Source organism: Meles meles, chromosome 5 (genome assembly GCF_922984935.1).
Source record: "Meles meles chromosome 5, mMelMel3.1 paternal haplotype, whole genome shotgun sequence".
NCBI classification, from domain to species: domain Eukaryota; kingdom Metazoa; phylum Chordata; class Mammalia; order Carnivora; family Mustelidae; genus Meles; species Meles meles.
In genome coordinates, this window is record NC_060070.1 from 47,619,293 (window position 1) to 47,642,896 (window position 23,604).

Sequence of the window (23,604 nt, forward strand, 5' to 3'; positions counted from 1 at the left end):
CCGAGTATAGCTTGGTTATATCCAGCAAAGAGTATAGACCGAAGGAGGGCAGTGACATGTTGATAATTTCCATGAGTGCTTGTATACCAAAGGAAGGGAATTCATAAGAGAATTTATATTTATTTACAGTTTTAAGGTTAGTATGTTTTAAGCCCCTTAAATAGTGCATTGTATTTTGCTAACACATACACATTCACAAGAACCTTGCCTACTGTACACACAGGTAAGGTGGAAGATTTGTTTATTTATGTGCTTGTTCACGCATTCAGTTAATAGTGTGTCAGGTGGTAGGTACACATTGGTGAACTTCGTAGAACATATAGTCTAGCATGGAATTCATCTACATCTGGTATTCATCTAGTATATGTATTATGTGTTCTGGTGATTGCACGGAAAATACCCAAAAGACAAAGTTAGTTTTTAGTAAAGGACTCAAATAGAAGTAATCCCTAGAATGGTTTATAATATAAAATATGTCCAACAGCATCAAGATGTACACTAGCCACCCATACTGGACTATGTCCAGTGTGCTGGGCTCCCAGGATTGTAACTAGAAATAAGCTGGCCTGTGAGGAATTACCACTACTGGATCTCTTCTGCCAAGTACACGTATGTGGCCAAGTATTACTCACTATAGTGCCCAGGTCCCATAAGGAGGAGAGTGGGTAGACAGGTAACCAACTGTCCCAAAGCTATTGTCCTGCTTCCAGCTCACACTTCCACTGGAAAATTCAGTTTCTCTTACTTTATCTTCCCTTCCCTAAAGAATGCAGATGTTTTCACAGAGACAAACTAACTACAGATCCTATTTCTGTACCTTGGAGACATGACCTATAAATGTTGGAGGGCTTATTTGACATCTTGGAATATTTATATAAACTCTGTACATATTTGCACTGAAATCAATTGAAACTAAAGAAAATTTAATGGAAAATTTTGAACTTCTGACTTTTTCTTTTATGTGAAGATCTTAATTTTTTATTGATGCACTTGGGACTTTTGCAGGTGACACTAATTAATACTAATGTGACACGTACATCTACTTCTCTCTGACCATATTGATTATGCCTGGCAGCTGTACCTCCTGAGGCTGTGTGCTTGGCAGGTTTATAGATAATCAAAGCCTTGGTGAAAACCTTAAGGGAAAATTCCAAAAGTTGGGATTTCAGGAAATGCTCAGGGGAAGATAGTTTTTGTTCAGCCAGTTTGGAAGGTAAATCTTAATTAGCTAGAGATAGCTATGCTATTTTTTTCTTTTTTTTTTTAATTTTCAAAATGATAACTTTGTTACCAACAAAATTTGGCCTTCTTACCTTCTTGTATAAACCTCCCTAACCCAAAATTTTGGAGGGAAGAAAATTTACTCGTAAGCCATGGCAGTATAGCTCAGGAATCACCATCCAATCTTTATTTTAGAGTTTAATTCATTTGTTCAAGTTAAATAACTAAGCATTCTGTTTAGATACTTCTAAAAATGATATGCTACCAAATTCACAGCATTATTTTGAAAAAACGACCTGATCCCTGCCTAACTCCATGTGTTAATGAATTGGTGCCAGGTATTTATTTGATAAGCATGGTGCTGGGAATGCTGAAGTATTACAGGCAGATTAAAGAGAATCCCACCTTCTTGGCATCCTTGGGTGACTTGGAAATATGTGATGGTTTTAGAATATGCTCACAAATTCTTTATTCCCCTCTTTAAGAGGTAGAGTTTAATTCCTTGTCCCTTGTGTGTGGGTGGGACCTACTGAAACACTTCTAATGGCTAGAACATTAGACAGAGGGTGAATTCTGAGAGTAGGTCATAAAAGGCACAGGGAATTCCTTTTTGCTCTGTGTCTCACTCACTCACTCTCAGGGGATCCAGCTGCCATCATGAGGACACTAGGGTCCCAGCCCAGCCTTCAGATAACTATAGCCCCATGAGAGAGCCTGAACCACAGCCACCCAGCTAAGTTGTTTCAAGATTCCTGTCCCGCAGAAACTGATGTTTGTTTTTTTAAGGTTCCCAGTTTGGAGGTGGTTTTGTAGCAGTAGATAACTAACTTAAGTGCTAAGAGAGAAACCTGGAGTTCTTAGACATTTTGCCCTCACTTCCAGCAGATTTCATGGGGTTCATAGAACCCCATGAAATTGGATAAAAAATTATGTGTGTTACTTGTGTGTATTTCTAATGCAAGTATTCAAAGCTTGCATCAGCTTCTAAACAGAGCTCTTAATCTGTGAAAGGCTATAAATCTGTTTTTGTTCAGAGGGGATAGAACAGTGAGGCCCTGAGAAATAGAAAGCTTTCACTGTGGGAAACATCTGTTATACATAAGTAATTGATGTGCATTTGCTGATGAAAACTGGAATGAATTGAGTTTTAAAAAAGTGAAAAGAACGAACATGGTCATATGGGACAGTTCTCTTTCAGAGTATGCTTGCTTGCTTTAGATCAGGGGTGGGCATTTTTTTTGCCAGCAGGGCAAGTCCAGATTCCCACCCCACCCGACTCCCTTGTGTTTGTGAATAAAAGTTTATTGAAACACAGCCATGCCTATTTATATAAACATTGTCTGTGGCTGCTTTTACCATATACAGATGTCCAACAAGCCTAAAATATTTATTATCTGACCCTTTATTGTCTGAAAAAGTTTCCTGACCTTTAGTTTTTAATACTGAAGTGAGGTTGGCATTCTTGTGGCAAAAAGTGGTAACTCAAATGCACCTTCCTAACTGATGAGTGAGTGTGCTACATGTCACGGTGTGGCCTATGTTAAAGGTAAGTACATTAATATTGACTCTTCCGCCCCATAGGAGTAACTGCTATCCTGGTCTAAGGAAAAAGTGGCTATCTGGACAGGCTCCTGGAGAAATGAGATTTGTAGACCAGAGGGCAAGGGTTAATGATGTGCTGGATCTGAGGTGAACACACTGGGGCCTTAAACTGCTAAGGAGGCTCTTCAGCCATGACAGGCGGAAGTGGGAGAGGCCTGTGTCATTTTTTACTATACAGGAGCTCTTGCTTCCTCTGTATTTGTCTGGACAACTTAACATCTTAATTTTTTTAGCAAAAGAATTTCACAAACCTGATATATAAATGATGTATACATTATTTTGAAATAAGGTGCTTGAGGGCAAGATTCAGGTCTGTTTCCTTTCTAATTCCATTTTGTATAGTGTTGTGAACTCTCTTGTCACTAAGAGTTCTGGATGATTATTCCAGATAAAAGTGATGCTCACTTTAGTATTGGGCTTAATCCTGGAACTTTTGATCTGATTCCATTTTCTTGCAGTTAATTTCCTGGCAACAGCTGGTTTTGGTTTGTACATTTGGTTCCAATGTGCTAAATGTTTATCCTTAAATATCTAAGACATTTCTCAAGCTTTATTAATAATCTGGTTTAGAAACTGTCAAGAATGGAAATGGCATGTAGTAGATCATGCCAGTGCTTTTATACAGTCATTTCATCTTATTTCTGCTGACTGAGGCTGTCCAGGTGTCCCTCCTCGAGCCTGTATCCACTATATACTCAGAGAGACCTCTGGAGAACACTGGCTGATGTCCTCAGCAGGGAAGAGCAATTACCAAATTCATGCATCTGTATTTGAAGCTAATTGTTTAAGAGTTCTGTCTGTATTGCTGATTATGTCAGTGAGAATATTTGTTTTCCTCACATCTTATACTTCAGTCAAGGGGCCAGTCTCTCAGAGTACTTTAGCTAATTTCCTAAGAGTTCTGACCAAGTTTATAATCTAATTAATTGCCTTTTGCTATGAACTGTTTTGAATTTATAGAATAGTCATTAGAGAATAATATAATGAATATCTGTTTTCTTCCCCATTTTTAATACACCTTACCATTTTACCATATTTGTGATAGGTAGGTAGGTAAAAAACAAAACATTAAAATAGTTAAAGCTTCCTCTGAATCCATCCCCTGTTATCCTTCCCCAGAGGATATGTGGTACCTGGAATTTGGTGTTTTTCATTGCCATGAATACTTCTATAAATAGGACTATATACTATTGATTGCCGTGCATACCTTTACTAAATATGTATACTTTTATACTTTTGCTAAATAGAAATACTAAGATTATATGTTACGAATTTACATGTTTTTAAATGCCATATTGATGGTATCCTGTTGTATTTATCTTTTTCAACTTGCTTTTTTCACTTAACATTTTTTAAGTTTTTTTCATGTTGATACTTGTTCATTTTAATTGCTGTAAATATTCCTTTGTCAAAATATACCACAGCTTATTTATTAATTATCCTTTCAATGGACATTCAAGTTGTTTTAATTTCTTCCCATTACAAATAATGCAGCAGTTTGCATTCTTATTCATTTCTCTTTGTTAGTTTGTGTGAACTTTTCTCTTCTTTACCCTCTGTAGAGTCACATTTCAATATTAGATACTTCCAGGTGGCTGTCCAAAGTAGCTGTAAAGATTTTACCCACACCAGCATCATAAGCCTTTCTGTTGCTTCACTCTGTGGTATGGTCAGCACTTTTTAACTTGCCAATTTGATATGTTTTTATAAATAGTATTTTTCTAATTATTAGTGTGATTAATTTAAGCACTGGCTCTATTTTAAAACTTTAAAATTTTTAACTCCTTCACATTGTGTTGGAGATAGTAGCTACTGCAGTTAGACAAGAGAATGCAGTTTTGGTGTAAGAATTATAAAAAAGGAAATAAAACTATTTGAGGGTGTTACAGTTACATATCAGGAAAACTCAGAAATAACCATGAAAAAGCTACTATAAACAGTAAGATAATTGGTTAAATTAGCTAATTATGTAAAGGTCATTATTTTTTAATATACAATCAAATTCACTTATATTATGGAAGGGAATAGTGCATTTAAAATAGAAAAAGAATACATTGACTTAACAAGAAATGTTCAAAACTTATATGAGAAAAATTATAAAATACTCTTGAAAGAGACTTCAAAAGTGATCTAGATGGAACTGAAGGGGATTATGCTAAGTGAATAAGTCAGACAGAGAAAGACAATTTATCATATGGTTTCACTCTTATATGTAACATAAGAATAGTGCGGAGGACCACCAGGGAGGGGAGGGAAAACTGAATGGGAAGAAATCAGAGGGAGAAAAACCATGAGACTCTGGACTCCCAGAAACAAACTGAGGGTTACAGAAAGGAAGGGGTTGGAGGGATGGGATAACGACATGATAGGTATTAAGGAGGGCAAGTGTGATAAGCACTGGGTGTTATATGTAACTTAGGAATTGTTGAACACTATGTCAAAAACTAATGATGTACTATATGTTGGCTAACTGAACATAATTTTAAAAAGTGATCTAAAACAAATGGAAATATATACCATATTCTTGGTAAGAAGGTTAAATATCATTGAAATATCAGTCATCCCTAAATTAATGTATAAACCCAATAAAATAAAACTTGATAAAAATACTAAAAGATTCTGTTTTGTTTTCAGCTAGACAGTTTGATTATAAAGTTCATTTGGAAATGAAAATAATGAGGAAAGCCCTGAAAAGTAAAAGAAATCATGGGAGAAATTAGCCCTTTAAGATACTACAGCATATTATTAAGGTACTGTAGTTAAAATAGTATGGTACTGACCCCATGAGTAGACAGACCATTGGAATCCAGTAGAAATAGACCTGATCTCATATGGAAATGGAAAATATAATCAAGGTGGCTGCACAAATTAGTAAATGTAGAATTTATAATTAGTATTGGGTTAATAGTATATATACAAGGAAAAATAAGATTTTAACCTTCACATCAGACACTATGACACATTCAAGTGGATCAGAGTTTTTAAAAAAGGAAACCACATAAGTTCAAAAAAACTGTGCTGAATTCTTTCATTACCTGGGAGTGAGGAAAATTTTTCTATGTCTCAAAATCTAAAAGCAATGAGAGAGTGGTGAGTTTGATTACATAGAAATTAAAAAAAAAAAAACAACTTTTGTTCAAAAATCATCATAAAGTAAAAAAAGAATAACTATGAAAACTTTCTGTAAATTCAACCACAGACAAAGGCTAATACCCCTCATGTATGAAAATCTACACACACAGAAGAAAAAAGGCTAACAATCCTATAGAAAAATGGACTACAGATATTCACAGATGTTTCATAGGAAAAGAAATGCAAAACAGTTCTTAAACATATGAAAAGATGTTCAATCTCACTCAATGAAAGAAATGCAAAATAAAACATTATATTAGATTTTATTAGATTGGCAAAAATCCAGAAGTTTGACAACATATTCTACTGATGAAACTGCAGAAATGGGAAGTCTCGAACAGTACTGGGAACACAAAATGAAAATTCTTATGGAGGGCAATGTGGCAAAATTACAAGGGCACTCACCTTTTGAAGGGGCTGTCTCACTTCTGGAAATGTATTTCAGTGAGACATTGGCCAAAAATGAAAGGACAAATACAGAACTATTCAATTTAGTACTATTTGTATTGTCAGTAACATGAATGAATGAAACAACCCAAATGTCCATCAGTAGAGGACTAGATTAATTTTGAAGCATACTTGCAATTAAGAACCATAAAACTGAAAAGTCATGACAGATTGATGGAAAAGTAAAGAAAAATATGTGAAGAAAATGGGAGGAAAGTTTTTGAATAGTAGTAGGCCACTGTTTATTGAAGAGTAGTTAGAATATATTTGAAAATATAAATAGTGTTTATGTAAAAGGATGATAAGAAGAGGATGAATAGAATAAAAATAGAAATCAGACTTTTTAAAATTTACTTGATTTTATAGATCTGTCTTTGGAACAAACATATATTTTACTTAATTATAAGACAGAATATAAATTTTAAAAGCCATCCCTAAAACTCTAAAGGAAATTTTAGAAGAATATAAGTTGGTAACATAAATGCATAAAGAAGAAGGGCTCCAAGAGACTTTAAAACACAGTAATTGGATTGTACATCTTTCTTGGGACATACCCTAATGACACAAAAGAAAACATTTAAAAATCCTAAAATTTCTCGACAATCATACTATTGGTGATAGTGTGGTACTGATAACACTGAGACTGTTTTTTGTGCATTTTAGGGTAAATCAAGTGAGTAGTTTTGTTGATGTCATGAAAACTGGGAGTTTGGGCGAAGGAAAAAGATATAGATGCAAGATTAATGAGGTTAACCTAAAACTCTGTCGTCCTGGATTTGAAATAGAAAATTAAAATGAAAACACTGATTTATTTTAATCCTAAAAGATAACACTTTTTAGCTTTATTTGCTGAGAAAGGCCTAAAAACATTGACTAATCCTGTGACAGTGCATTCCTAGAACCCAGATTGTTTGGTCTCTAGTTACCATTTCCCACTAAAAGCAACCAAGATTCCATCCAGCAGTGGATGATTACAGGTGTGTACAGGCAGTGTATAAGAAGAACTTCTAGTATCTTCTAACTGAAAGTAAGTTCTCAAATATTAGGGTCATGTCAGAAGGACTCAAGAGGCAACTTGAATAGGCTCCACTAGCTAAAGATGGGTTGATTTGAGTATCAGTTGGGTAAGAACTTAATATAAGGAGAAAACAATAAATATGTTTAGATCCATAAGTTCCTAGTGATACTTAAAAAAAAAAAAATCCAAGAAATTTAACTGGGCATTACTTTTGGAAGATGCTAGTGAGCCATCTCATTGCTTTGAAAATGGGATGATAAAGGGGGGAAAAGAATCTAGCATTCATCTTGCTTTCCTTCTTTGAACCCTACCTTAGAGCAACCAAAGAGATGATGAAGGGAAGTTTCTTTTTTAAAAAGATTCCAGCTGATCAGTCGAAAAAAAAATCCTAGAATTAGGATATCACCATTTACTGATCCATCATAAATCATGGAACTTGGAAACATCACACAAAGAAAGAAGAAGGGATTGGTGGTGTATGTAGGGGGAGTGGGGGGTGATTATTATGTCTCCTGACAGAAGTATATAACCTTACCTGTGAAGTAAGCTTCCCCAATGCATCAAGCCTGGTCATGTCTCCAGATCCAACTCTCAGCTTGCAGGAAATTCAGGAGCAAAGGACATTAAATTATACCATCAGGTTGTAATTGGCAAAATTCAGACTCAGAAACCCTATAAGACAATGTAGTTTTCAATGAGAAGTTAGCAAGTGGAAAACAAAAAGATAAGGAGAATCTATTGATTAAAAGAAACTTATGACTTAACAAATAATACATGATAGAACTTATGTGGATCTCAATTTAAATGAACTGAAAAAAATATTAAAAATAGTTGAGGACATGAACATTTGATGACATTGAAGAAGAGTTACTATTAATTTTTTTTTAGGTGTGATAATATTGTGGGTCCCTGTCTTTCAGAGTACATAATGAAATATTTACAGATAACATGGTAATATTTGTAGAACTTACTTTAAAAAAAAATCAGGGGTTGAGGGTATTTGATGGGAAACATAGCTGAAACAAAATTAGCCATTGATAATGTTGAAGTTCGTGATGGGGATGTGGGTGTCCGTTGTGTTTCTTCATACTTCTGTATCTTTCAAATTTTTGACAAAACACTTTTTTAAAATTTCGCTTAAGTCGTTTTCATTGAGAAATAGAGGCAGTTTATTATAGGTTTCTGCTTACTTGTTTATCAATTCATACTTCTAGAAAACAATTAAATGAAGGAAATCCTCATCTTATTGTGATGTTTTTGTAGCAGTACATGATGAAATGTACCTGAATTGAAAGTCAGTTTTCCGTTCAACTAGCTCTAGAATATATACCACTACTTTAATCTCCTTAAAAATAAGACTAATTATTTTAAAATATCCTACTATGCCTTAGAAAATCAATAAACCTTAACAAAAGGGAAAAAAAGGCTCTTATAAATTGATATGTCCCAAAGTTTCTTTCCTAGAGCTAGAACAGAGTACCTTATAGAATTATGTTATCAAATGTCAAATAAATTTCCAAGCTAGTCCACAAAAATCCATAACATACTGTAATATAATTTACAAGGCTGACAGTGTATTAAGCATTTATTACAGGCAAAAATTAAATAATTTTTGTCGGAAAGTACCTTCTTAATTGAATTCTAAACTCCAAAGGATGAAAGACTTTCCCATATCTTTTTAGGGGTTAGTCTCCTTATATTCCTAGATCATTTAGTTGCCATATGGTTTGAATTCTGAAAGCAAAGAGCAATGACATTCACATTACCTGTGACTTGGACTTCTCCTATTCATAAATTAAATACTTGAAAGAGTATAGATTTTCTGCATATGAATGATCTTAGCAGTAAAAACCTGCTTTTTATGTTTTATTCTGTACATTATCTCATTTGATATTCACAAGAAACCTTTGAGACTTAAAGGGCAAATACTATTACCCCCATTTTATAGGTGAAAAGACTGAGGTTTTAAAAGTATAATGGAAAACACTTGGGAGTCAGAGGTATGATCTGAGCCCTGCTTTTGTGAGGCCATATGTATATCCTTTAACCTCTTGAACTTAATTTTGCTTCTCTGTAAAGCAGGTGTAATGAAACCTTATTTTACAGTGTTCATGTGAAGATGAAATGAACTGATACATGTGAAAGAGTCTGGTGACATATAAGATCCTATGCAGATTTTCGTTTTGCACTGATGAAGATAATGGTAGGGCTGTTTTAATAAATGGCCATAAAAAAGGAATGTTTTTCTCCGATTGACTTATTTCACTAAGCATGATACCCTCTAGTTCCATCCACGTCGTCGCAAATGGCAAGATTTCATTTCTTTTGATGGCTGCATAGTATTCCATTGTGTATATATACCACATCTTCTTTATCCATTCATCTGTTGATGGACATCTAGGTTCTTTCCAAAGTTTAGCTATTGTAGACATTGCTGCTATAAACATTCGGGTACACGTGCCCCTTTGGATCACTACGTTTGTATCTTTAGGGTAAATACCCAGTAGTGCAATTGCTGGGTCATAGGGTAGTTCTATTTTCAACATTTTGAGGAACCTCCATGCTGTTTTCCAGAGTGGTTGCACCAGCTTGCATTCCCACCAACAGTGTAGGAGGTTCCCCTTTCTCCGCATCCTCACCAGCATCTGTCATTTCCTGACTTGTTAATTTTAGCCATTCTGACTGGTGTGAGGTGATATCTCATTGTGGTTTTGATTTGTATTTCCCTGATGCCGAGTGACGTGGAGCACTTTTTCATGTGTCTATTGGCCATTTGGATGTCTTCTTTGCAGAAATGTCTGTTCATGTCCTCTGCCCATTTCTTGATTGGATTGTTTGTTCTTTGGGTGTTGAGTTTGCTAAGTTCCTTATAGATTTTGGACACTAGCCCTTTATCTGATGTGTCGTTTGCAAATATCTTCTCCCATTCTGTCAATTGTCTTTTGGTTTTGTTAACTGTTTCCTTTGCTGTGCAAAAGCTTTTGATCTTGATGAAATCCAAATAGTTCATTTTTGCCCTTGCTTCCCTTGCCTTTGCCGTTGTTCCTAGGAAGATGTTGCTGTGGCTGAGGTCGAAGAGGTTGCTGCCTGCGTTCTCCTCAAGGATTTTGATGGATTCCTTTCTCACATTGAGGTCCTTCATCCATTTTGAGTCTATTTTCGTGTGTGGTGTAAGGAAGTGGTCCAATTTCATTTTTCTGCATGTGGCTGTCCAATTTTCCCAGCACCATTTATTGAAGAGGCTGTCTTTTTTCCATTGGACATTCTTTCCTGCTTTGTCGAAGATTAGTTGACCATAGAGTTGAGGGTCTATTTCTGGGCTCTCTATTCTGTTCCACTGATCTATGTGTCTGTTTTTGTGCCAGTACCATGCTGTCTTGATGATAACGGCTTTGTAATAGAGCTTGAAGTCCGGAATTGTGATGCCACCAACTTTGGCTTTCTTTTTCAATATTCCTTTGGCTATTTGAGGTCTTTTCTGGTTCCATATAAATTTTAGGATTATTTGTTCCATTTCTTTAAAAAAAAAATGGTTGGTATTTTGATAGGGATTGCATTAAATGTGTAGATTGCTTTAGGTAGCATAGACATTTTCACAATATTTATTCTTCCAATCCAGGAGCATGGAACATTTTTCCATTTCTTTGTGTCATATAATCTCCCTGATATGAGGACATGGAGAAGCAACATGGGGGGTTAGGGGGATAGGAGAAGAATAAATGAAACAAGATGGGATTGGGAGGGAGACAAACCATAAATGACTCCTAATCTCACAAAACAAACTGGGGGTTGCTGGGGGAAGGTGGGGTTGGGAGAAGGGGAGGGGGTTATGGACATTGGGGAGGGTATGTGCTATCGTGAGTGCTGTGAAGTGTGTAAACCTGGCGATTCACAGACCTGTACACCTGGGGATAAAAATACATTATATGTTTATTAAAAAAAAAAAAAATTGGAAGGCGAGGCGAACCATAAGAGACTATGGACTCTGAAAAACAACCTGAGGGTTTTGAAGGGTCAGGGGTGGGAGGTTGGGGGAACAGGTGGTGGGTAATAGGGTGGGCACATTTTGCATGGAGCACTGGGTGTTGTGCAAAAACAATACTGTTATGCTGAAAAAATAAATAAATTAAAAAAAAAAAGAAAAAAGGAATGTTTAGGAAATGGGATATTTCCTGTTAGAGGAAATGGGGAATGTCTATCTTAGATAAAAATCAGGTGAAAATGTTAGATGTTGTGAGGAACTTTCTGAAAAGCTCAGGTTCTGAAGAGCAGATTTCACTCTGTTTAAAGAACTGCTTTGCAGTGAGTCTCCCTGTTACTGGTGTTTTTCAAGCAAAGACCATATAGTCACATGTGAGTAATATCGCAGAGGGGCTGAATTCCTTTCAAGGTGGATTTTGCTCTAAATTTCTATCACTGACATCTAACAAACTTTCAGAGTTGAGCAAAGACTCCTGGTCACTGATTCCAAGGCCTGAGAAGCACGAATAATGATGGTCCCATAATGGGATAAAATGACAGAAAATGATCTATAAGCTTATTTCTTTCAAGTTCACTAAGTGAATATTAATTAGACACTTATCATATTGCAAGATGAGGTGCTGTGTACTGAGGCATTTTAAAAAAGCCATCTCTAGTGTTTTATTGTTTGAACATAGGAGATTCTGTTCTGTTTTCAATCTTTCTCTCACCTTTTAAATATACTGTGTCAGTCTTGATCTTCCCAGGTCTATGAGGGATATGAGGAAATGTTAGCATTGCCCACTACTTATGTTCTTGTTATTCCAACTAATTTAGTTTCCCATTTCATTAGAACTTTCCTGTGAGGACTTTAATTCTCCAGAGTAGAGTCAAAATGTGTTGAAATGACCTCCTAAAAAAAGAAAGGGAAAATAGATCACCTCATACAAAATATGTTTTTGCATCCTAGTCTGTGAGGATAAAATATGTGGCTAGGTGAGTAATGTATAAGAACCTTAGTGCTATTTAAACATATGGATGAGTGCACTGTGTGTATTTTGTATATTTAAAATTGAAATTTTTTGTTTGAACAGTGTCTTTCATTTGGTGTACTTCATGGTGATTTATCATAATAGACTGCTTTAAATCATCAGAAATAGCAAGACATATGAATTTCAACAATAACTTCCCCACGGCTAGAGAAGTCAGCAGGAGCTCAAACTACTAGGTAGACATTTTTTTTTTTTCAAACTCATATGCAAGTGTAAAACTTTTATGAGACTGCTTTAACGAGGTCCTTTGGGATTTAGGGTTATTTATCTAAGCTCTTATTAAAAATGAAAACTTTTCTATGTTTAGCCCCGTGAAGCAAAACTGATCTTAACAATACTGTAAGCTGGAAGAAATGAATCCTATTCTGCGGACCGACTCAGAAACAAAGTTAGGTAACTTTGGGGCCAGTGTCGCACTGACATCGTGGTAATGGGATAGTGACAGCAGAGCCAGCAGTATTTCAAAGTCTCCTTTAATTGAAAAAATTTTGCTTTGCAGTACTTGTAATTTAGGGTTTGACATGACATATGAAAATGACTTCCAGCCCGGAAGCCCTGTCTCACAGAGCATTCCGGTGGCTCCCTTAGAGTCGTATTGCCCCAGGACTGTGTTGTCTGGTACAAGGTCTGTGCGCACCTCTTCATTTATGGTATCTGCACTTGTTGAAGTGTATCTTTGGCTTCCACCCTCCCCTGCTGAGAAGTGGGGCGCGGGAGAGAGGTTGTTTCTAAGATTAATGTGCCAGAATCACACCATACATAGCCTGGCGGAAGAGCTGGAGCTGCTGCAGGAAAAAAATTGTAATCGTGAAACGTATTCAGCGTCTTTGTAGGTATGTTCTGGTTTGATGAGTCTGGTCCTGCACTAAATCTGTTCTTAGACCCTGGGAGCCAGGATTTTAAATTATCTGTAATGCAGTACAATTTAAAGGAGTGAGGACATTGTGAGGGGAAAAAGCAAATGTTACAAAATCAGGGTCAAGATCTTGTGCAGACTTCAAGAGCTTATCAGAGTCAATTTAGTCTGGGTATGTCCAGTCCAGTTGGCAGAAATTTTAAAATGAGAAGGTGCTAGAAAAATGATGAATGCGTGGATGGAAAGGTTGGGTAGAGAGATGGAGAGACAGAAACACTCATTATTGGTAATAGGACTGTTGGTGAAAAGGTTTCTCAGCTACAGAGTAAATATTTAAAAATTGAACAGATGACATATCTGAATGAGATCATGGTGACAAGTCCAGAATCTTGAAAACACTTATAAAATAACCAAAAATGAAAACCATTAGCCAGAGAGCATTTTAAGATTGTTTTTAAGGTTCTCACTTCAACAGTTAACCTGAATAGTGCTAATGTAAGTCATAGGAAAGAGTATATCACTTAGTGGAGTCTGGGGACTCCTGAGTTATAACCTCTATTTCATAGGTAGTAAAAATACTTCCAAGACAATAGAGAGAGGAATGAGAGTATAAAGCACACAGATGATATTTCTAAGGAAGGAAGTACAGAACCACCAGCTGGCAGTTGTAGGTTAGAGTAGGAAGGAGACAAAGGGCAAACACCAAGAGAGATGATGATGGCAGAAATATTGACCAAAGGTCAGAGAGAGAGAGAGGCAGTGCAAGTATAAAATTTTAAACAAGTTGGGAAATGTCAACATCAACTTAAGTTTAGGAACTTCTTTTCTGAAAGAATCTCACAGCAGTTGCAAATGGGAAGAAGACTGTATGTACACTTGGTTTTACCTCTTCAACTTGAGCAGCTGTTCCAACAGTTGAGTTGCTAGGCACTGTCAGGAATAGAATATTTTAATTTTGGAGAAACCCAACTGTTAAAACAGCTGTTTGGGCTGATTAGACTTAAGCTGACTCTACTTAGGTTGTAAGACCTAATGGGATCATAGCACCAGGCAGATTGGCTATTACTATGATTTTATTGGACATAACAAAAATATGCTAGGTTGGACACTGACTTTGCAAAGGATTCACATTCCCTGGTTTGTTTTGGCAAAGTGCTAAGGCAAATAACCCTAGGCTTTTACCTTGTTCCAAGGTCATGGGGAAATTTTCTGAAGTAATTGTGCCTTATAGTCTTTGGATGCAAACTTTTTTTCTAGCATTAAAAAAAAAAAAAGGAAAGAAAATAAAGAAAGCTCTCTAGTACTATTAACATCTCTTTATTTAGTCTCTTGGCAAGTCACTTCAAGTAGTCAGTCATTTGTTTTATTTTCTATTCTTTGTGATCTAAGTAAAGAATCCTACTAATAGCAACCACCAAATTTGTCAACTTGTTGGCAATGGATTTTTAATATCTAGATCAACTTGAGTGATGCTCACAATGATAAAAATCTTGAATTCCAAATTTATCATCTCAACTATGTTTTTTCATGGAAAAGACTACCTATTAGGTTAGTTTTGGGTAAATGAAAGATTTAAAGTACTTGATAAGATGCTTTGATTGTTTCTTGCTTAAAAAGCTGATTTTATTTGATATAATATTAATACACATATTAGTAAACATTCCAAAATAAGTTTCATTTCCTTTCTTAAAAAAATTATTTATTTATTTATTTGAGAGAAAGAGTTGAGCAAGCACCTGCAAACAGGGGGAGGGGCATGGGGAGAGGGGGAGAAAAGAGAGAGAAGTAGACCCCTCACTGAGCACAGAGCTGGACTTGGGGCTCCGTCCCATGACTCTGAGATTATGACCTGAGCTGAAATCAAGAGATAGACGCTTAAGCACTGAGCCAAAAATAGGTGCACTGTTTTGCTTTGTGTGTGTGTGTGTGTGTGTGTGTGTGTGTTTAAACTGATCAAAATAGTATGCTTTCATGTCAGTATAGATTTATATTATTTATATATAATATAGATTTATATTATTATTTAAGTCTTGATTTTGGGGGATTCCATACTTTGAAGCAGTGACTTCTTAAAGTCAGTGTTGTGAGTAAATTAGAAAGCGGAATTAAGTACTTCGGTTGTTAATAAGAGATGAACTCAGGTATCAAAAGTATAATTTTGTTACTTTCACTGAAAATTATTTGTTTATTTTACTAACTAAAGCAAATTTATATTTTTGAATGTTTATATCAGTAGTTTAATAAAAATACTTCGGTCATAAATGAAATATTTTGTTTTTTAAAATAAAACTAAAGCTTCTTTTATTTGGATCATCAAGAAACACTGTTTTGCTTTCTTTCTATTTTATAAGCTAAAAAAAAAATCTTCCCTTATTTTAACATTCACGAATAATTTCTCATCATTATGAGTTGGTTCAGAAGATGACAATATTTTTTATATTCACAGTATGATGTATCACTGCTGAAAAAAGGGACAAGTTAGCTTTTCTAGCTCTTCTAGCACTGGTAAATTTAGGTGCTTAAGTACCTTTAACCAATTTCTGAGAATAACTTTAAAATTTTTCTAAAATACTGATCTCTTGAATATCGCATATTTAACACTTTCCCTCCTTACCTCAATTATACATACAGACATTTATACATTCATAAATTACCTCAATTATACATACAGACAATTATACATACAGACTGCATTTGTCTTTTTTTTTCCCCCCTCCTTGGTTTCAGATATTGAGAGTAGCCTCTCTGAAATGAACAGAATGTAGAGTAGTGAAGCCAGCTACAGGAGACACCTCATTTCAAGGGTGTGGTGGCAAGGAAAGAGAATATTATGTATTTAGTAATTTTGTAAAAAATCATTGCCTTTGAAGGTTTCAATAAAAGTTCTCCTAGGTTCCAATAGCTTCCATTTAATAATATTTGATTCTCCCTTTGAAAAATTTAGTCAAGTATTTCTGTTCTTTGACTTAAGGTACCCCTCCTAGGGAATACGTCTTAACTCATAAAATTCTTGAATAAAACTTCAGAGCATATTTGCCCATTGCTAAAATCATATCTTTTTAGGGCTAAAGGGTAAATGATAGACATAAAATTTAGGAGACTTTCTGGCGTGACCTGGTCGATCTTAGTGTTTATTTTATTAAGGTGTGGAAGAATCAGAGGAATTGAATTTAAGTTGGTAGAAATTAATTTTCTCTATGCAATATTACTTGGAAATTGATTTTCTTACCTTAACTGAAATGGATGTGTCCAACTGTGCTTTCACTCTACCAGAGTTACATTGATGGGTGATTTCACAGAAGGTCTAAAGTCTTAAATAAGAGGACATTTTCTAAAATCAAGAATCATTGCATAGAGAGCACAAGTAGGTTAGCGATCTTGGCATTTAAATTCTCATCTCTCCACATGGAGGGACACAATTTTAGTCATTGGAATTTGCTTTTTAGTGGGTCAGACAGAGCCAATTGTGACTTTGGGTTATGTAATTTAGTATAGCTTACTAAGATACCAGGCTTAGCCAGGCCTAATTCATCTGAATTGAGTTACACCATTGCCAGTTACCCTTTTGTGCAGAGTGTATGAATTTCTAGGAGAAGGTCGTCTGAGGGTAGATTTAGAAAGAGGTGAAGAGAGAAGCCAGGGGTACTGAAGTTGATGGTGTTCAATAAAGGCAGAGGAGAATGGAGTTGGAGAGGGTGGCAGACCACCAGAAATACATCCCTGTCTGAAGCCATGGACTATTAGAACTCTAACAGATCATCTCTCTCTCCTGCTGAGACCAAACATGGTTTCACAGTACATCTCAATACAATCACTGCCAACCAATTTGAATTGAAAAATGAAGAAAACCTATATGTTTTACTACACCTAGGAAATAATAAAACCAGCTTTAAATTTTTGCTTTGTACTTTGTGCATCACACTTTTCCCTCCCCATTGGTAAAGGACTTAAACTGTGGTGGCAGACTGGGCAGTGTTGATTAATGAACGTGTTAGCTGAGTTGGCCCCCTGATGGGACAGGGAACCGAGTGGTTGCCAGTGTAAGGTTTACTCTGGAGAATGTTATTAGAGTGGACCTAATTTATTACATCCCAACCCTCATACTTTCATTTCTAGTTATTCAGTAAAGTGATTAAAGCGTTGGAAGTGCCTTTCTCAGGCTTCCCTTCCATTGATATTCCCTGGTAATGGAATGAGGTAAAAATGTGAGCCAGGAGACTTCTTCAAAAACTCTTTGAAAGCTTTTCGTAAGTGGTTATACTTATTAATATGCTAACAGATATTATGATACATAGTTAAAGGTGGAACTGTTTTTAATATTTTATAAAAAGTGGTAAATTAGAAATCAGGTTTTAATCTAAAAGCAAGAGGTCCTACTCTGAGATCCATGTATCTTGAAAACATTATGCTAAGTCAAAGAAGCCAGACAAAAAAAGGTCACATATTATATAATTCCATTAATACGAAAGAAGGACGTGATTAGGCTTGGGGAATTGGGTGACCTGGGAAACATTCAAATTTATGTGCAGAATTTTTTTTTTTGTATAAATGAGCACTGCTGCTGGGGCGCCTGGGTGGCTTAGTCGGTTAAGTGTCAGCCTTTGGCTTAGGTAATGATCCAAGAGTCCTGGGATTAGGACCACCCACCATGGGCTCCTTCCTCAGTGGGGACCCTGCTTCTCCCTCTCCCTCAGCCACTTCCCCTGCTTATGCTCTCTTGCTCTCTCTCGCTCTTGCTGTATCAATCAATCAATCAGTCTTAAAAAAATGAGCACTGTTGTGGGGAGAGAGTCTATAGTTTTAATCATATTATCATAGGGACCTCTCACCTTCAAAGGGATTAAGATTCACTACTTGAAAGTTAAAACTCACTACTTAAAAATGGATTTGTGTTGTTTTCTTTTTATAAGTATATAGGAGAATATGGGAGTTCTTTCTAAAAGTTTCCTCTGCCTGTGGTTTTTAAAATTTTTTTATTTCTTAACAATAAACTTTTAAAAAATTATAAAACCATATGGCTTATAAGTTTGTCGTACTTTTCCTAGATTTTCTGGGAAGATTTTTTTATCAATTTTTTATGTTTATGCCTTTAATACACCTGAATTTAATTTTGAATAAGGTATAAGCTTGGTTTTTGAATTTATTTTCTTCCAAATATACTTTCGTATATTTGAATTTTTTTGTAACAAAAGGCTCAAAAATCTGAAGGACTAGCTAGCTGGCCTTTTTTGATGGACTTGTAACTATTCTAATGTTATTATGAAGTTTCTGGCAAGCATGTTCAAAGAGGTATATTCTCTCCTTTAATGAAAGTGTTGCCATTAGGCAGCCATAAAAAATGAGATCCTGCTATTTGCGACAACATGGATGAATCTAGAGGGTATTGTGCCAAGTGAAATAAGTTAGACTGAGAACGACAAATATTATATGATTTCACTCATATGTGGAATCTAAAAAATAAAACAAATGAATAGACAAAAACCAGAATCAGACCTATAAATACAGAGAATAAACTGATGGTTTCCAGAGGAAAGGAGGTTAAGGGATGGGCAAAATGAGTGAAGAGGAGTGGGAAATACAGGCTTCCAGGTATGGAATGACTAAGTCACAGCATAGGAAACATGGTCCAGTGGTATTGTAATAGCATTGTATGGTGACAGATCATAGCTGCACTTGTGAGCATAGCCTAATGTACAGAAAAGTTGAATCACTATGTTGTACACCAGAAACAAATATAACATTGTGTGTCAACTATACTCAGAAAAATTTTTTAAATGAAATAAAATAAAACCAGTGTTTATAAATTGCAAAATACTTGGAAACAACAATAAAAAAATAAAGTGTTGCCAGTATAGTCCTTAAGTTCTCAACAACTGGTATCTTGTAATAATATATGCATTTATAAAAAACAAAATCTTTTATTGTTTTTTGGCATGAATAAATGCACTTAATTTTGAGATTGCCTTGTTGGTAGCTTATTCAAAGCAGAACCATTTTCCCCATGCTTTCTGATTTGTGGGAGAGAGAGAGAGATTGCCTTAATAATTCATATGTCTTAGGGACGAAGTTTAAAAGGCATAGCTTTCAGGAATTGTGTACCTAAATATTTTTCTCTTAAGGGCCCTTTAAAGAGAACGGAAGAACAGTGTTGACATTTGGACTTAAAAAAACTCAATGTTTTTCCTATAATTTTCAAAGAAAATACTGTAATTTCAAAGAAGTGCTGTTCGTGAATTATTGAACCTTATTTTGAAATTTATAAGGAGCAATTGGTTTACATACTTTCCAGCTTCTATTTTTATGAATTCGTTCTTTTAAAATATCTAACTATCTTGGAGTTAATACGGTTTATTACAATAGTTAAACAGTATATTTGGTTGTTTCTGAATTTTGTGTTCTTAATAATATAAGAATTTATAAAATTTTGATTCCTTCTCTAAATTATTTATTAAATAGTTGTATGTTCATAATAAATCTATCATTTAGTTGTCATTTGCTTGTTTTGGTATTTTGAGAGCTTAAATTGATGAGCTTTATCATTGTTACAGCTTTGAAATTAAAATTTAAAAATATACAGATATAAACAATATTATATTTTAAGATCATTAATAGGTATTTGCTTTCTTAGGTCCTTCTAAGGACTGAAGAATCCAGATCCATTGCGAAAATATGAAAAACATGAAATTTAAATTAACTGTTTTCATCTTGAGTTCTCCCATACCATATTATTTTTTTCTTATATAGTATGTTGGACTCATTTGAAATACTTTAATTTTTGGTAGAGTTGTTTTATCATCTCTATTTGTCATTTTCATCTATTACATTAACAACCTCTAGTTTTTAGTAGAATGTATCAATTTTCTATTTTTTCAAGTTCTTTTCTTGATATTTATTGGTGTTTGATTCATTCTGAATTTCACCATTTTTGTTAGAAGTGATGGAAAGTGACTTTTCCCCCCTTCTCACTGCCTCTTTAAAAATAGAGAGGCCATAGTTGCTTCTCTAGGGAATTTTGTCAAGGCAAAATTTCCGAAATAAGGGTGGTGTGTGTCCTCTGCTTCCATTTTGGTCTCTTTGACTAAGGTCACCTGGCTGATGACTCTAGTCTCTTAGGAAAGCTGCTTTCCCGCTACTTTAAAAATCACTGACTGTGGTGCATAAACAATGAATCTTGGAACACTGAAAAAATAAAATTTTAAAAAAATCACCAAAATAGATTTCAATTAATGTTAAGTTTGTTATTCTCTTTGAACTATCTTTCTTGCCAGTTTTACAATGGAAGTTTACTGATTTAGGTCTAATAGACTGGGATGTTTTTGCAGGAAATACCAGAAATAATCAAATTCTGGATTATCATAATCCTGTGTTTCTTAAAATGTATATATCATTAACAGAAATTTATATTAATATTTGAGCCGTGGGGTAGATAGTCTCAAGGATCACTTCTGGCTTAATTAACACATGCCTTAAATTTTCATAATGAGTTTGGTGGTCGTTTTAAGATAAACTGTGTTTTAAATATGCCAGACCATTTCTTCATCTTCCTGCTTCTTTATCCCTTTATTCCTAAGTCAAAACAAAGCAAGACAAAAACCAAACCAAACCAAAACAAAACAGAAACCACAATGTAAAAACATTAACTGAAGTTTCGGGGAAAAGTTACCCATAGTTCTAATTTTCCAAAACAGCTGTTACCATTTATTTTTTCATGTGTTGCTCTGTCTTTGTCCACATATATGGATGTTTCATGTGATTAATATGTGGTTAAGATTATAGAGAACATTTATGAAACTTAACAATAAAAAGGTAAATCCTGGGGCTAATGAATATATAGTGTGGGAAAAGAAAGAATAAATGGATAAATATTAGGATAAATAAAGGATGAATATTAGGCATTTGAGTCATCCTAGGTCCAGCTGGGTTGTCTAATTTTAAAAATAAGGTGGTTCAAGTTATTAGAAAATGAGGTGTTCTAAGATACCTAAAATTTACTCCATCACTTACCCTTGGGCTTTTCAATTTTGGGGGGGTAGAATTTGTCCAGAAATGCTTCATATGAAGCATATGAAGAATATGAAATTTATATGGAGAGGATCATGCTTGAATTTCTTTTCCATCACTTACCATGTAATAAGGACAACACTCTTCACCTTCATGAGCTTCAGTAGGGATAAAAGTGTTAAATCACAGAATACTTGAAGGATTAGATTTAAATTACTGTATGGTGACTAACATAATAAAATAAAAGAAATAGTAAATACAGCTTTAGTGGCATCTCATGAAAAAATTAAAAAATAATAAAAATAAAATGCCAAAGTTAAATTCACATACCATGTTTGTATTTGTAATTACGTAATTACAATATTTGTAATTACGTAGAGACATGAATAACTAACATGTATAACTAATTGTATCTTTTTTGGTGGCTGTGGACTTCACTAGTGTGATGAATGTCCTTTTGTGTAAATTTTGGTGATTTAATACATTGTATAGATTATGTCTGAACTCCAGGATCTCATGAGGAAACCACACTTGTCCAAGAGTGCTTGTTACTCCTCAGTGACAAGGAGTGCTAATGTATTTTAATTTCTACTTGTGTGTCGATTTTGATAGATCACACCATAGCCAATTAGCAGCATGTTAACATCTTTGAGTAACAGTTAAACATTTCTTTGTGTGACCCAAAAATCCCATTTCTGATTATAAAAATAACACTTGGAAATTAAATTATAGAACATACAAATGTAAGTGGAATGTTTTTCCTAGAGCCACTAAAAGGTTAATACCTGGGTGTGCCTGAGGAAGAACATCTAATCCCATCTTTCTTTCCACACTGAGCACCAAAGTTAGAGGAATCTACAGGTTATGATTGCTCGTGTTTGATCTAGGATGAGTCATATAGCTCAAATAAGAATACAAGTAGGGTGGTGGTGAAGTGTTGTAATGGGTACAAATATGGTATAGGGCAAGTAGTTAAATTTTTTTTAAAGATTTTATTTATTTATTTGACGAGAGAGAGAGAGAGAGAGAGAGCACAAGTAGGCAGAGAGGCAGGCAGAGAGAGGGGGAAAGCAGGCTCCCTGCTGAGCAGAGAGCCCAATGCAGGGCTCGATCCCAGGACCCCGAGAGGCTTAACCCACTGAGCCACCCAGGCACCCCAAGTAGTTAATTCTTATAAAGGGAACAAGAGGATGTGTCCAAGGAAATGATACTTACATGGGTCTTGCAGACTGGACAGACGTTCACCAGGTAGCCTAACAGCCTTCCAGGTCCAGAAAACTGCACAAGCAAGACTTTCTGTGTTTAGTAATGCAAGTAATGGTGTGGTTGTAGAGGGCGTAAGAAAGGGGTTGGGAGAATAAGCTGAGAGCCACTGCACTAGTACTGCATTTGACTTTTGCCAAAGACAGTAAGATTTTTATTTCTACCCCAGAGAAATGTTGAGAATGTTGTATAACTAATAAAAGGAGAAGGAATAACAGCCAATCAACAGAAAATACAGAGAAGTGTTTAAAACACGGAGAAGACATTCGAGATGTGCCCTTGCTGAAAACAGAGCATTTTGGGGGAAAGTGGGCAGTAACCTATTCTAGTCCAACTAATTGACAAATGCTTCAAAGAAGAGTTAATTCCCTATCCCAAATCAGAAATGTATTAGTATAAGTAACCTAATTGATGACACAGCTAACCCATCTGCTATCACTTACGATATAAACGTTAAAATCCATTATGCCCTCAGCCACCAATGCTCTCTGACATTCCAGAATTCACCGATAGGGTTAAAGGTAGCTTCACAAAAAGAAGTTAATGTAAATGGCCAAAAAAATACACACACACACACACACACACACACACACACACACACACACACACACCACGTTTCTCTTTAAAAATTAGGACAGTAATAAGAGATACTTTGATAGGGGCACAGGTAGGAAATAAGTAAATAGAAGAATTGACAGATAAGACAGATCCTATTCTTATTACTTTTTTCCCATAGTGATTTTCTGATTTCCCCCTTTACTTAAAGCACTAGATATAGGAATTCAGGAAGCCAGGATTCTATATCCAATCATATCGTTTCTAAACACATACCTCATCCCAGAGAAGTCTCTTTACTTTTCTAGCCTTCGGTTTCCTCATTTCTTGAATGAAATAATTCTCAAGTAGGTTCAACAGGATATAGCAGTGATGCTTCATAGGCTACTTTGGAAGATGAAGGGAGCTTCCTGCCAACCTTTCCTCTTCCAACAGAGCAGCTTTGCTTTTATTTGTATTATAAATGGAGCTTTCACAAGACTTTTTGATAAAAGGAT

The 23,604-nt window shown here is 35.2% G+C and overlaps 1 protein-coding gene across 5 annotated transcripts in view; it reads left to right on the forward strand.

Moving 5' to 3' along the window:
* UBE3D (ubiquitin protein ligase E3D) overlaps positions 1 to 23,604 on the forward strand; it is a 166,995-nt gene that overhangs the window by 78,515 nt on the left and 64,876 nt on the right. The gene's annotated exons all lie outside the window — the stretch shown is intronic.